We start from the raw sequence: 15,706 nt of genomic DNA, 5'->3' as shown, positions 1-15,706 counted from the left end.
GTTTGGGGAAAAAACTACTTTTAGTTATCAATTCAATGTTTTTCTTTCAATTTTGTTACTCTCTACTTTAATTTTCAGAATTCCTATTTTTGAGAGTAAGTTCTTAAAAATTTGTTGTTATTCTAGGTTTTGTTTTTTGTTTTTTGCCAAGTTCATTGATTTATCCTTTCTCTTTTTTATTTATGTAAAAGCTTAACAATGTAAAATTTTCTCTTAGGCATGTTTTGGTTTTTTGGTTTCATTCAAAAAGTTATGGTACATTATTTTGTTATTGTTAGTTAATTTGATGAAATTATCTTATATTAATATGATTTTATTCATTGATGTATCACTTCTTTAGTCTTTTGCTATTAAAATTGAATCATTTTTCAAAGATCCTTAATTTATTCTCATTTTGATTATGTTGTAATCAATCAAGTATGTATTTAATATTTTTTCCTTCCTTCAAAGTATGACTGTGAAGTCAATAGAAATGTCCAGTCTTTGTGAGGATGTCACATTATTATTCTCTTTAGCATCTTCCTTAATACCTCAAAAGTCATTGATTGGGAACTCTCATTTGGTGTCATGGTATCAATAGGATATTGTCCCCTAATATGGTTATGATGCTTTCAAGTAGGTTTATTTTCTCTGAACTAAATATCTTCAGGTCCTCCTATGTTCTCTGGACCTCTCACCATGCTGGATATTATCTAAATATATTCCTTTCTGTAAATGTTATTTTAAAAATATAATTCCCAAGATTCAATTCAGTTTCAACCAGCATAGAAGACATCATCATAGAGTGACAAAAAGAAAACTGAACAAGTGAGTAGAAATCCTAGGTTCCAGCTATCTTGTGACACTAAACAAGTTGCTGTCTCATCCCAATGCATTCATCTCTACTGATTTCCTTCAGTTTACCCAAAGTGCCATCATAAGTTTCTCTTAAAACTCACATGAAAAATCACTTCAAGCCCAGTACCAATAATTATTATGTCTACTGCAGCTACTATTATTTTACCACTACTACTATGACTATGACTATGATGAGGATGATGACAATAATCTAACTTTTATAAAGCATATACTATGATGACTTTACAAATTTCTCATTTGATCCTTACAAAAACCCTGTAAGGTAGGTATTATTATTATCCCTATTTTGCAAATGAGGAAACTGAGGTAAAGAGAGCTTAAATGATTTGACCAGTCACACAGCTGGTAAGTACCTGAGGCTGGATTTGAATTCAAGTCTTACTGCCTCCAGCCCATTACTCTGTCCATTTTACCATTGAGTTTCCACAAATTACCAAAACTTCCATAGTCAGGACACTAATCTTCTTTTAATGTTGCTGGAGGTTGGATTATTTTTTTCAAGCCAATATATTAAACTATTGATGCACTGTGAATTTGTTAGCTATTGTGAAGATTAAAGTTAACACTGCCCTGATTACATCAATGAAAATACTTAACTCTCCCCTGATTGTGAAGATCCAATTGTAACCCCTGTCTATTTTAGAACACGGTACTTAAAAGTTAAGTATGGAGATCTACCCATTTTTAGATTTAATCACCAAAGATGCAAACACCCCATTACACACACTGAGTGGGGGAGGTCTGTGACCCCTGTGTGTGATAGTGGATGAAGAATCAGAATCGACTGACTGCCTTCTGGGCAGTCCTAAAACAATGCATAAACTGTGATGGGTAGACATAAATTTAGAGGAAGACACAGGAAGTGACTCAAGAGAAGCATCTTGAAAAGGAGCTGTGAGTGCAGTTCTTCATTTTGTGGAAGTGATGACTGGGGGAATTCTTCATGCTTTTGAGTTGAGGCTGGTGAAGAGGGGCAGAAGAATTTGCTGACTGGACTGACACATGGTGAGTGAAAGGCTGACTCTTAACTGCTAGATTTTTCTGGAAAAAACTATCCTCTGGAGAGACCTACTCTTGAGAGACATTTCCTGGTTCTTCGGCTTTGCCAAGGCCGACTAATTCTCCCTGTTTAAAGGGGGACAGGAGTAAATTACTTAGTGCTCAGGCTAGATATCTTACCTTATCCTCTCTCTGATTTCTTGCTTCACTCTTTCTACATTTTGTAAATAAATTGCAAATAAAATCTCTTTGGAATTAATTTAATTCCTGGTGACCAAACTCTTAAATAATCAAGTCCAACCCCTTTAAAAAATAACCTCATTCTCCCCTTACACTATAAAAATCCTAAACCCTTTTCTAGGCATCATTACATATTTAATTTTTGTTTCAAGCTTTATATTTTCCCTCTGTTAGATTTCATCCTATTGTTTTCTAGCCTTTCAAAATCATCCTATTTATTCAATAATTTATCATACTAATTACCCAGAATCAGACAATTAGGGCAACTCCTTAAGTTGCAAGGTTTTGGAGGCTAAGGTGTGACCAGTTTGATGAGTATTTCATAGGTTAAACTTTTGTTCCTCTGTATCACCATTGTTGAATTTCATAGTCCTGAGTGGCTTTTGGTTTCCTAACTGCTAGCTTCCATCCTAAATCTGTGCCTTCCTTTCTGCTTTTGTCTTCTCAGCACATTTCTCTTTTTGATTCTGCTCTTTTTTTGGTATCTGGCTCTGAATTTTCTCCAGCACAACATAAATTGACCTAAGACCCATCCTGATATGAGGCCATGGAGGAAGGCCAAGAACAGATCCCTGTGGTACATCATTAACTATCTCTCTCCAACTTGACAAATTCCCATTAATTGCATTTTGAGCACAGTTGTTCAGTTATATATCCGTTTTACTATGTTATCATCCAGTCCTACTTTCTCATATTATCCACATGGATGTTAATATCATCATCATAAAAACTCACATTTGTAGTATTTTAAAACATTTTTCTCAAAACTCTGGGATATAGATATTGTAGGTATTATTATTCCACCTTGCATCTGCTGCTCTGCATGGTTTCAACTCTAGGGAACAAGATGCCCCTCACAGGATAAGCTTATCACTTCTAATCTCATCATCCTGCAGCCAAGACAAGCTTTGATTGACACTACCTCCCTCAGCTTCCTTACTTTCTGATTAGAGGGTTGAAGGGCAGAGAACCAAACTCTTCCCAGTGTCTTCCAGTACAGAGGGAAAAAACTAGACTCAACTCTCTCTACTTTGCATTTGCTCCCCAGACTAATTTCATTTACATGGAAAAAGATGCCTCAACTCTGAATACCCGTTAGCAGCCAATCTATCCTTTACCACTCTACCTCTTCAATTTTCCTACTTCCTTTTCTGTATTATCTTCCCTTTTAGATTATAAGCTTCTTGAAGGCAGGCTTATTTTCCAAATCTTAGCACAGCGTTTGTCATGGAGTAGTCCCTTAATAAAAGTATAGAGAATTGATTGATTATTATCAACATTTTTCTGTTGAGAAAATTGAGGCTTACAGCAGTTAAATGACTTGCCCAGTATAATAGGTCTTAAATCTAGGTTTTTTGTCTGCAAAATCAGAGCTTCATCAACTCTATTCTGATTCCTCTCTACCATGTGTTGCTAAAATCAAGACCCTCCATATTGTGAATTTTAAAAGTCTCCATCTTGGTCTAGCACCCAAAAATTGTGCACACCCACACTACACGGGCATGTGCTAGTCAATGACAAATCAGAAATAACTAACTGCCCACCTGGGCTGTCCTAAGCCAAGCTAGAGCCAACCATTGGCATTTGTGAGACACAGGAAGTGAGGTAGGGAACAGCCTCTGGAATTTGCGAACTTCCTGTGGGGAGAGCTAGGGGGAGTTGGTGTTAGGAGCTTGGACAGAGAGGACGCCCGCAGACAGCTTTCCTTCAGAGCGGTCACGTGAGTTAAGGACTGATTCTTTCCACCTGGGCCTTTGGGCCTAAAACTCCCTCTGCCTTGGTCAGAGGTTGAGTAGCCCCTTTCCCTTTTCTCTTCTCTCCTTCTCTCCCTCTCCTTTCCCTACGCCCAGTGTGATTAAACCTCCATAAACTCCATTCTGACTTGAGTGTTTCATTTTAGGAATTTCATAAGTAAATTCCTTGGCGGCCATTGTTCAATATTACATAAATCCTGTAGTCACATTTGTAACCATTACAATATTATAATCTCTCCCAGAAGCCTAAAATTTCTACCATTACAATATCATTGTCATATTTGTAATCTACCTTTATACAAACAAAAGAGGAAATGAGGTTAGTTTGGAATTATTTATTTTTAGGAAACTTACCATAGAATTTCATAAAAAAATTATCCTTTTCTAAGTATATACAATATATTTAATAATCGATTCCAGATATTTCTATAAAGATTTTCATGTCATGACTTCCAATAACCAACTTTTATCCCAATGTTGAAAATCAGGACATCTGTCTATTCCCAGTCCCTTTGAAATTTTCTTCTTCTTGTTTTGGTGTATTTAGGGTATTAGGTTATATGATGGATAGAACCTTGGACCTAGAGTTGGGAAAACCTGAGTTCAAATCTGGCCTTGGACACTAGCTTTGAGAGACCCTGGCCAAATTACTTAACTTCAGGTTGCCTCAGATTTCTTCTCTGTAAAATAGTATAATAATAGCACATACCTGGCAGTTTTTATGAGGATCAAATGAAATAATAATTGTAAAGCACTTAGAATAGTGCCTGGCACAATAGTGCTATATAAACATTAGCTGTCATTGCTGAAACAACATTGAAAAGAACTCTGATAGGGCAGCCCAGTTGCCTAGCCTTTTCTGCTCTTCTACCTTGATACCTGTACTTTATATTGATTCTAAGATAGAAGATAAGGGTTTTTAAAAAAGAAAAGAACTCTGGCCTTTAAGTTAGAAGATATGGGCTCTGAACCTGGCCTCATTCCTTTCTCTGTCATAGTTAGCATGTGATGTGAACCTGAGGAAATTAAACTTCTCTGAATCCTTGTTTTTTTCACGTGGAAAATGATAACATCACCTGCCCTGCTTACTTCACAGGATTGGGTAAGGATGAAATAAGTTTATATAAGTAAAAGAATTTTTAAAACTATAAGAAAACAAAAAAACCCTTCATGAATATGAGGAAGACATTATTAAAATCACAGAATCTTAAACTTGGAAGGGACCTCGAAGGTCTATTATGTACTGTACCTGATTATAGGTGATTAATTCATTTGGGGTATTTTTAACTTAATTTTTTCCTAACTAACAAGGATTTATCTTATCCTCTGCCCTCCTTTCCTTAATCAATGGAAAAGACAAGAACAAAATTCTTCTAAACAAATATATAACAAAATTCCCACATTGGCCATGTCAATTCTATGTTCTAGAAGCTAGATAGAACAATAGATAGAGTTCTGGCCTTGGAATCACAAAGACCCAAATTCAAGTCTTACCTGAGACAATTACTAACTGTATAACCTAGAACATTTATCTTCTTTGAGCCAATTTCTTAATAGAAAAAATGAAGAGATTCAACGTTCTTCTAAGACCCCTTCCAATTCTATGCCTGTATAATCAATTGCTGCAAAGTTCTTTCTTATATTGAATTGAAATCTATCTTCCTGTAATTTCCATACAATATTGCTACATTTGATCTGTAGAGTCATCCAGGTCAATGTAATCCCTTTTTCATTCGCTCTAGCCTTTTGAAGAGTTACTAGGTCTTCTCTTTTCCAAACAAACGATTCCAACCTCCTTCACTTGAAGATTATGTGGTAAATTTTCATGGTGCTTTATCAGGTTGGTTGTCCTCTGCTCACGCAACCTCAGGTCCTGAAAGTCTTGCCAAAATATGGTGTCCAGAGGGTAGATACAATGCTGAAGATTCCATGTGGTCCAGGCAGAACACAACAACATGTTATTATTTTTTTCCTGGATCACATACTATTTTATATATACAGCAAAACTTGCATTGGCTTTTGGGAGGCACTTTATCATACTGTTGATGTATATTTAATCTTCTAAATCCACAATATTTTCATACAAATTTAATATGTCAATAATGTAATATTATTGACATCTCCTCCATATTGTATTAGAGCAATTACTTATATAGCCAAGTTTCAATTTGGCAAGATGGTTTAGATTCTCTGTATGTAGGGATGCAGTCCATTTGTTCCTCCCCATCTGGGATACCTTGTGTAAAACTGAGGATGTCCTACCAATATTTTTAGCATGCACTACTTACTCTGGAGGGAGCTGAGCTTCACTGTTGAAACAGAAACTAGACGGCCAGATTAATCCATCCAATAAATTAACTAACCCTCCTTGCTTTATGTTTTCCACAAATCAGATATTCATACAATAATAAAATAATAGAGTACAAAGTTGAAAGGACAACTAGAGGCTATCTCATTTAACCCTTTCATTTTGCAAATGAGGAAACTGAGACTTAAATAGGTCACCTGATAGGACCAAAGCCACACAAGGAATGTGTTGGTGCCAGGAATTAAACCCCGATGCAGTTCCTTTCCACTTTGTTCATGCTGCCTACTAATTTATATCTTCCTCCAAATAATTGACAAAAATGTTGACTGGCTGTGATCAAGTGACCAAGTAGCTCTCCACTAAAGGCCTCCCCCTGCTTGATATCTGTCCATTAATCACCACTCTTTATATACAAATGTTCTGTTAGTTCCCATAATTCACCTAATTCAACTGTTATCCAGCCTATAATTCTCCTTTTTTCACAAGTATAAGACATAGCAAGATGTTTGCTCAAGTGCCTTGATAAAATCCAGGTACATTTTGTGTATGTAGAATTATCAGTCCAGAGAGATATTTCTCTATTTATTTTAAAGTAAACTTTTCAGTTTAATGCCTGGGAAATCCTTCTCTATGTTTACAACATGAACGGGAATCAAAACACAAAAGACAGTGAAATTGTTTAAACAGCAAAAAAAAGGAAGCTGAAGAATAGTAAGCTGCCACTAAGCATCTGAAGTATTGTTTTACAACGGTGAGATCTCCATTTTCAGAAACAGAACAAGAGGAGTTATTTTAGTCTGAAGTAAACTCAAACCAGGACCCATCTTAATACGTTAATTCCTGCTGTGATTGAATGCTTCTATGTTCAGGGATGCAGTCCATTTGTTCCTCACCATTGGGGAGATCTTGTGTAAAGTTGGGAGTTTCCCACCAATATTTTTAGCAGTTCATGCCCTATTTACTCTTTGAGAGATGAGGAGGTGAAGGGAGCCAAGGTTCACTATTGAAAGAGGAACCACCATACCCTTTCCTGGTATTTCTGATGATGGTTCAAAGAAAATAATACATAAGAATTGACTTTTATATAACTATTTAGTATTTTTACCATTAATGGTTAAGGGCAAATGGCAAGAGCCATATTAGGAAGGAATACATGAGAAGGTCTTAGTTTCCTGAGTATTTTTCATGTTCAGCCACCTACAGAAAATAAGATGCTAACATGATCAACTGTCCCTGACTCCTGAGACGATACATCTAAATTAAGGCTGCTGAATTAGTTTCTCTATTCCTTTTCTGCTCTCTGACGACCTAAGAAATAGTCACAGACATTCATCTTCAAACATTTCTTTGTTCCTGTAGAGCAAGTTTTCAATGAAGTCTCGAAGGTTATTAATGCTTCTTCCAATCCTCCTTTTATATTACCCAGCTCATATTCAAAAACACAAAAGAATAACTTGCACATGTATAAATAGCTCCCTAAGCATACTATTTCTTCCCTCCTCCCCCTTTATGAAGTACAATGCAGTGACTTACAATAATTATGACCGAAGTGCCTGGAGGTGTGAATGGATGTTCATTATAAAGCAAACAAAGTCATTTTAAATCACATTTGATTTATCTGGATCACTGCGCCAGACCAGTTCATTTAGTCTATCATGCTTAGTGTACATTTTTGTGAGACCTAACAAGCAGTAGAAGGGTATTTGAAAGCAGCTGCCTCGTCTGGCCACATCTTGGCCTCTGTGCTCCTGCTAAAAGACTTTTTGAAAATGTAAATAAAATGCATTTTCAGAAAAAAAGTCACATTTCCTTTAAGTCAGCTTTAAAAATATAAGTTCTGTACCCCGATTCTCTGTCTCTCATCTCATCTCTATTTGTATGCTGTAGAGAATAGACACATATGCACACTTGCAATATCAATGTATTACGTACCTATCTATTAGCCAGACCCATGTTACTTTATCTCCTGGACCAGACATGAAAATCAGAGCTCATCACTGAAGGGCACCCTTAAAAGCACTTCATTAACAAGGGACAGAACTATTCAGAGGCAATAATTGAAGCATCATTGTGTAAAGCAAGAAGAAACATGATTTAACCCAAGTAACAATTCGGTTCTACTCTATTTAAGTTTACACACACACACACACACACACACACACACACACACACACACGTGCAGAGAGAAAGAGAGATGCATGCATGCACTCGCTATATCTATTTGTATCAGACGATGTCATTCCTTTGCTTATGAACTCAGTACACAAATTACCAACTGTTTTAGAGCCTGTCCTTTTATTATCAGCATTCCACAAGGAGCATTTGGCGTAGCTAATTCCAAGTAATATCAATCATTCTATTTCTGCTGTGTCCTTGGTAAGAGACAGCATTTGTTTTCCTGTATAAGAAGTTAAACCAGACTTGGCGGAACCAAATAAAGTAAAACGTTAACATAACAAATGGAATCTATAGCAGGTATATTTTAAGACAATAACAGCAGCTAAATAAGAAGGTTTACATATTTAATATGCTTTAAGCACCAAGGTTTTAAAGTTAATTCAGGGTTATCTGAGTTAAGAAGGAAAACAATCATAAGTTACTCAGAGGAATAAATAAACAAAAAAGTTGTTTATGTTTAGCTCTGTTATGTATCACATTTTAAAAAAGCAACTCATTTAACTTTTAGACTGTACTTTGTTTTGGATCAGAAAGTAAACTATATCAGTCTTTCTGTGTAAGTCAGCGTTTCCTTCACAAGGTGCAAAGTTTATCACCCACTATGGGATAATGGAGATGAAGCCCTGCTCTTTTCCATTTTATATACAAATTTAAATTTGAAAAATACTTTCCAATTTTTTTACTTGAGAAAACCAATTTAAAAAGATTGTCAAATGTGGTAACTTCTCCCATAGACTTCTCCAAGCAGGAAATGACTCATTAGTAGCCCCAGCATTAGAATAAATAGTTCTTACCAAGCAAATAACTCAAATAGTATAGCTTCACTTGCATAAACACCAGACTGCATATCTTGTAAAATTCAATCTAGCAAATCAGAAACAGCCTATCACAACCTTCTGCATAGATTCACAAAGCCTACCTAGTACTGGAGATGCCAGATGTCACTGAATGCATACCTCAAAGTGCTTGGGAAGTTGCTTTGACCCCATTTGGGATTTTCTTGCCAAAGATGTCAGACTGGCTTGCCATTTCTGTCTGCAGTTCATTTTACAGATGAGGAAACTGAGGCAAACAAGGTTAAATGCCTTGCCCAGGATCACACAGCTGGTAGGTGTCTGAGGGTACATCTGAATGCAGGAAGATGAGTTTTCTTGACTTCAGGCTCGGCACTCTAACCATTGTACCACTGGATACCATTGCACTGTAGCAACCTAAACATCACTAGGACCAAATTAGCCATGCACAATAGAAAATAAATATGATATGGCAACTAAGTGACAAATTCAATCTCTAAATCCAAACAAAATCCAACTATTTCCCAAAGACTTAACTAATAAAAGATTGAAATGAAAATTGAGTGACTACTTGCCTTCTGGGAATCATATCAACTAGGGGCATGCTTATAGGCTGGGTTCTTCTTATAGCACAATATCTGTGTGAAAAAATATGGATGGAGTAAGAGACATTTTTCTCTCTCAGTCTGTGCCTACATTGTGGTAAATCCTTTTTTAGAAAGGAGAAAGGGTAGAAGATACAGGTATGGGAAGCAGTATAATGGATGAGTCAAAAGACAGGAACTAGTTTCTCCTACAGACTATTTTCACTGCACTATTTGCTTCAGGCTGATTTGTTTAGATATGGGAAAGGTTTCCCAGGAACTGAAAGAATTATAACTAAGGTAGGGTGATTGGAGCTCTGTTCCAGAGTACGAAATTTGGAGGCTGTCTCATTTGCAGGCCATTGAATGCTTAAAATCCTATACTATACTAGAGTGAACCCTGCTCTCACCACCCAAGTAGTAGCACTATAGCAACCTAAACATCAGTGTATCCTTTCTGGGTTTCCCAGACTGTCTCATCTTCCAGTGAATTTGTGTACAGGTCTCCACCTGCCTTAACTGAAAACACCTTAACTTAAGTGTATTTTCTGATTGTTAAGGTACAAAATTAAAAAAAAAATACAATTGTGGCTTTGACTTTTACCCAGTTATGGATACAACCAATAGTCAAGCAGCTTGCTCAGTAATGGGATTGGTTGAGCAATATAGAACAAAATATAATCTATCAGTTTCAAAGCAGCTATTTGAATGAACATGGAAGCGGAAAAATGGCTGCTTCAAGCTGTTTCGATGGTATGGTTTATTATAGTAGTATTTTTACTTTTTGTTTTAGATTTATGATTTCCTTGCTAAGGGGAATTCCTTTAAGGAAACTCTTGCGGATATAAATTTGAAAATTGGGCTGAAATTTATACAGTCACCTGGGGCACTGATGTCAAATGACTAATCTAGGTCACATGGCTAGTAGATGTCAGAGGTAAGATATACCCAAGTCTTCATGATTTTGAGGCTGAATTTCTATCCACTGGACCATACCGACTTCTGAAATAATATTGTGTACTCTGAAAGATTTAAGAGAGAAAAGAGAAAATAAAAGCAAAGAGAAAAATTAAGATCTCTAGCTAAACAATAGCATTAACATTTTATATATCAGTGCATTAAAGCTTTGAAGGAAAAATATTGCCTGTTGTAAATATATTGAATTTTGCCTTCTGATTATAGTCAGTTTGGCCACCTTTGTTATGACATAAGTTATTTCATTATTTATAAGCCCAGAGAAGGTCTCAAAAGATCCTTAAGCAAAAGGGAGATACATTTTCATAAAGGGAATTCAGTAATAGAAATTTGAGTGCTCAAGGTTTTTAGGGAGGAGTTTGTTTCATTTTATTTTGGTTTGGGTGCCATGGAAGATCCTTGGTTGGAAGCTAAGGCCAGCAAACATATATTATGAGACTACAGTGCTGGCAGAAAAGTGATAGGCATGGTGTGATATTTAATATTTCAGGAAACAGTACTTTCTTGTTCTCTTCATTCCTCCCTTCCCTTTTACCCTTCTTTTTGGGCTCAAACAAAAACAAACTGAGTAAGAATGATATATTATGGAGCTACTATTACAAAAGCTTATATAAGTTTACCAAAAGTACATGGGAATTAAATATATCTCTAGAGTTTTAATATTTCTTTATACATTTTTACTGAGAATAAGTGCCTTGTTTTGGCAAACTAATTGCATTTCATGTGAATGAGTTTTAAGTTATACCCAAAGTGACTTCCTCTAAACTTACTTGAGTGAGTATTTTTTCAATGGTCATTCTCCCATACACCCAACATCCTTTGTTCCTCACAAATATTATGTTTCATTTCTGTCTGTAACTTAGCAGATGCCCCAAATCTATTTCCTTTTGGAATTAATAAGATAGTGATGCCAATGGTGACTATGAGTAGAATGTTCTATTAAAATCAGTTAGTTCTAGATAGCAATGTGCTTCTAAAAATTTCTGCATTTTTATCAGCCATTTCTTTTATGGCCATATTTAGTATCCCTCACATCAGTCATCTGTAGTAAGAAGGAGTTGATATGGTCCATTCCTTAAATACCTCTGGGCCAGTTTATCTAGTTCTTCCTAATGGAACAGAGAATGTTATTCTGTGTTAACTATTCAGTCAAGTGAGCTTTAATGCAAAACTAAAAAAATCCAAAAAAAATACACATCTTTCTTAATGTTTTAATAAAAAACTTGGAATCAGTTTATTTTTTCCCCTTAGGAAAACTTATTGATGGCAGTCAATGCTATCCAGGAAGTCATTTCCATTTTCTGGATATACCATTGAATTTCCTGTTCCTCAGTTTAATGAATTAAAAATGTATTCAGCTAATTGAGACACTTTAAAAAATTTGATACCTATATTAAATTTATAGAGTTTAATTCATAGCCAAGTTATCTAGTGTTCTTACCAATGTTTGTTTTCATCACATTATAGTTTTGAGCAATACACAAATGAAATATTATAAAATGGATCATTATTTAGAATTTCTGCATGAGTGTATGCAATTTTAAGATTATGAAATAAAAGTAAAATTGTAATTTATAATTCTATATAGTATTGTTAAAAAGCTTTTATTATATCCAGTAAAATATTGGAATGTGGGTCAATATCATTCATAATGGTAATTTTTCTATTTTTAACAAAGATAGAAAAGGTTTATAAGAGTTTCAGATAATCATTTAACACAAATATAAAAAATAAAAATAAAAGTAGGTCTATAGCCACTAACAAAAGAGAAGTAGCAAAGCAATACATAGTAGATAAATCTTAAATGGTTCTTTTAGCCTTGCAGAGGTTAAGTTAAATAACTTGCACATATTTACAAAGGCTGTTAAATACCAAAGGTTGGACTTAATTCAGCCAATGGCCAAATGTAAAATATCTCATCACTGATAAACAAGGGAAGCAGGTAGAAGAGATATAATGAGATTAAATGTATATTAATAGTAAGAAAGAGGGGGCAGCTGGGTAGCTCAGTGGATTGAGAGCTAGCCCTAGAGACGGGAGGTCCTAGGTTCAAATCTGGCCTCAGACACTTCCTAGCTATGTGACCCTGGGCAAGTCACTTGACCCCCATTGCCTAGCCCTTACCACTCTTCTGCCTTGAAGCCAATACAAAGTATTGATTCCAAGATGGAAGGCAAGGGTTTAAAAAAAAATAGTAAGAAAGAGTCAGGATCTAAATGATACAACTTTAGAGTATGTTCTTCAGAAGAAAAAGAGCATGAGACAGACAAACAGACAGACTGAGAGTACTCACCAGATTAGAGCTATTACAACACTTGAGGTGGAAGTCACTTGGTTTAAACAGTTTTGAGGGAAGAGGTTGGAAATAATTTAAAATGTTTGTGAGTTGGGTTAAAGTTATACCAATGAAGACCAAAGAATTGTTTTCCCTAAATGATGTGATTGCAGCATCTTTTTGGTTCTGCCTTGGTAAGATGATGATGATGAAGATGTATTTACCAAGACTGAAAAAGTAAAATCCATGCTAAATTCGAGTCCTTATGTAGATTAGAACATTTGGGGATTGTTGCCCAATTTAGGACCGCCCAGCCTACAGTGGGAAATAAATGAAGAAATACAAGATAATATTAGCAACTATCTCACCTAAGTATATGCCAATAAAACTGACAAATTAAAAGAATATTTATAAAAATACAAAATCCCCAAAATAATAATAGTGAATTCCCAAAAGATAAACAACCCATAAAGGACTCCTAAAGGAAAAACAATTTAAAAAACCCTCCACTGATCATTTATTTACTTATTTATGGCTGTATGCATTTCATCAGAACAAGGATCTTTAGGTACAGACATTCTTTTAAATTTTAAGTTTAAAGTAAAAATTTTTACTGTTATACCTAGGAAACTCCTATTCAACTTAAAGTCTTGGGGAGTTAGTGCTTTTAGAGAAGAGAGGGATTAAGTGACGCAGGTTTAGTGACAAGTGCCAGACTCCATGTTCACCCCAATATGAGTTAGAGTAAGTAGTTCAGGTTATCCTTAATACAAATCAGACTTTTATTCGCTATACCACACTAGTATATTCTTTACAAGGTAGATTTTGAAGATTCAGTAAATATCCATTGCTACTCTTGAACTGGAGAGAATAAGAATGCATCCTTTTGCTTTTTTACTTTGAATATAAAAGAGAGGAAGCTATAGTTGGAGAAGGGGAATAAAAGTTTAACCAGGTATCTCAAACATTCATTCATTCTACTCCTTCTTGGCATTGATTATAGTTGACTGACCAGTCAATGACTGGTTAAACCAGTCAATGACTATTTAACATAATTAGTTAAAATGGCCCTAGACTGATACAATGTTGGTTGAAAACTCAGAGAGCCAATGACATTGGTGGAAAGAGAAGTCCTAAACATTTTCATAGTTACAATAACTGTGTCTGAAGACCTATTAGAAAAAAAAATCCCTGCATATTTTCCTCTGTAAAATTAATAATGAAAAGTATCAATGATCACTCATATGTTATTGAGGCTAGACTAAATGCAAACAGCTTTCTCACTCACTCCACCCTCATTCTCAAAGTGAAATTCTCTCTCTGGATGGGTAAATATGATATTCCCTTTGAGCATATCATGGTCTGCTTCTTCTAGGGTATAAGACAGAAATGACAAAACACTGCCAATAATTTTTTTTCTTTAAAAACTTGGTTTTGCACAAAAGAGATAATTTTCCTTCTAGGCTTTATATAAACAATGTAACATGACCAAATCTATATAGATGCACATGATGAGTTTGAGGTAAAATAAAATGATAAATATGATTTCCTGAAACCACATTGTAGATCACATGGTTTGGTGGCAGAGTGGCCTCATGAAAAGGTTGAATACCCATATTTTTAAAAGATAGTATGAAAATTTATTTTATAAACATTTCTGGCCATCTTCTCCCTTATTGTTTCAGTCATTCTTTTTGAGGGCCATTATGAGGAACCCACAATCTTACTAAATATTTGTTTCATGATCTACCTATTTAAATTCTTATCCTCATATTCCTCATGTCATGGCTGATTCTTACCCTACTTGGTTCTGAAAGATGACAATGTTCAGAATTTATAGCCCCAAACTATCTGGTCTAAAATATATTCATTCACTAAAATATATCCTTGTCAGCTACTTGGCAAAAGTCTGTATAAGTATTACAGGAATTTAATAGGGAGAAATACTAAGTCATTCACTTAGGCTTTAAAAATTAACCTCTCATGTATAAAAATGGGAAGTAGGGTATATGTGCTCTGGAATCAGAGGGTTAAATTTTGTATTTGACACTGTGAATTTGGGAAAAGTTAACTTCTCTGGACTTGGTTTTTTCATCTGTAAAATTAAGGGTTCAAACTAGATGAGCTCTGTGGTCCTTTTATTCCTAGGCTATGATGTTATAATCCTTTGGAGACATGTCTAGATCTGAAAAAAGAAAATCAAGGGCTTTTGGTTGACTACAATCCAATATTTCAAAATGTTTAGTGTTATATCAACTAGGGAAATTAACCAAATCTTGACTTCATTAAGAGATGTATAGTCTATATAGAGAGGTAAATATAATACTCTGCATCTAGAATTTTGCATTCAGTTAGGGATAGCATATTATGGGGAGGACAAGGATAAGCTATAGGATGTCCCTAGAAAAGCAACAATAATGTTGAAATACCTATTCTTTATGTCATATGAGGATTGAATTAACTAGGCATGTCTAATCTGGAGAAGAGAAAATTTGAACAGCAAAACTCTTACCTCATCCACCAAAGCTAAGCACAATCATAAAAGGCAAAAAATATCCAAAAATACCCATAACTTAGCAGAAAATCTGATTTTTAAGAAACAAAGAAAGTTAATGATGAATTATTAATCGTAAGAACCATAAAAGGTCAAATTGTTTGATTCCTGTAAGGTAAAATGTCATCTATGGCCTCTGGGAATGACATAATTGCCTGGGTGTTTTGAAGGAGTGTATGTGGATGGA

Source organism: Monodelphis domestica, chromosome 4 (assembly GCF_027887165.1).
Source record: "Monodelphis domestica isolate mMonDom1 chromosome 4, mMonDom1.pri, whole genome shotgun sequence".
Classification (NCBI taxonomy): Eukaryota; Metazoa; Chordata; class Mammalia; order Didelphimorphia; family Didelphidae; genus Monodelphis; species Monodelphis domestica.
The sequence above is the reverse complement of the archived record's forward strand: the minus strand, read 5'-3'. Positions refer to the sequence as shown.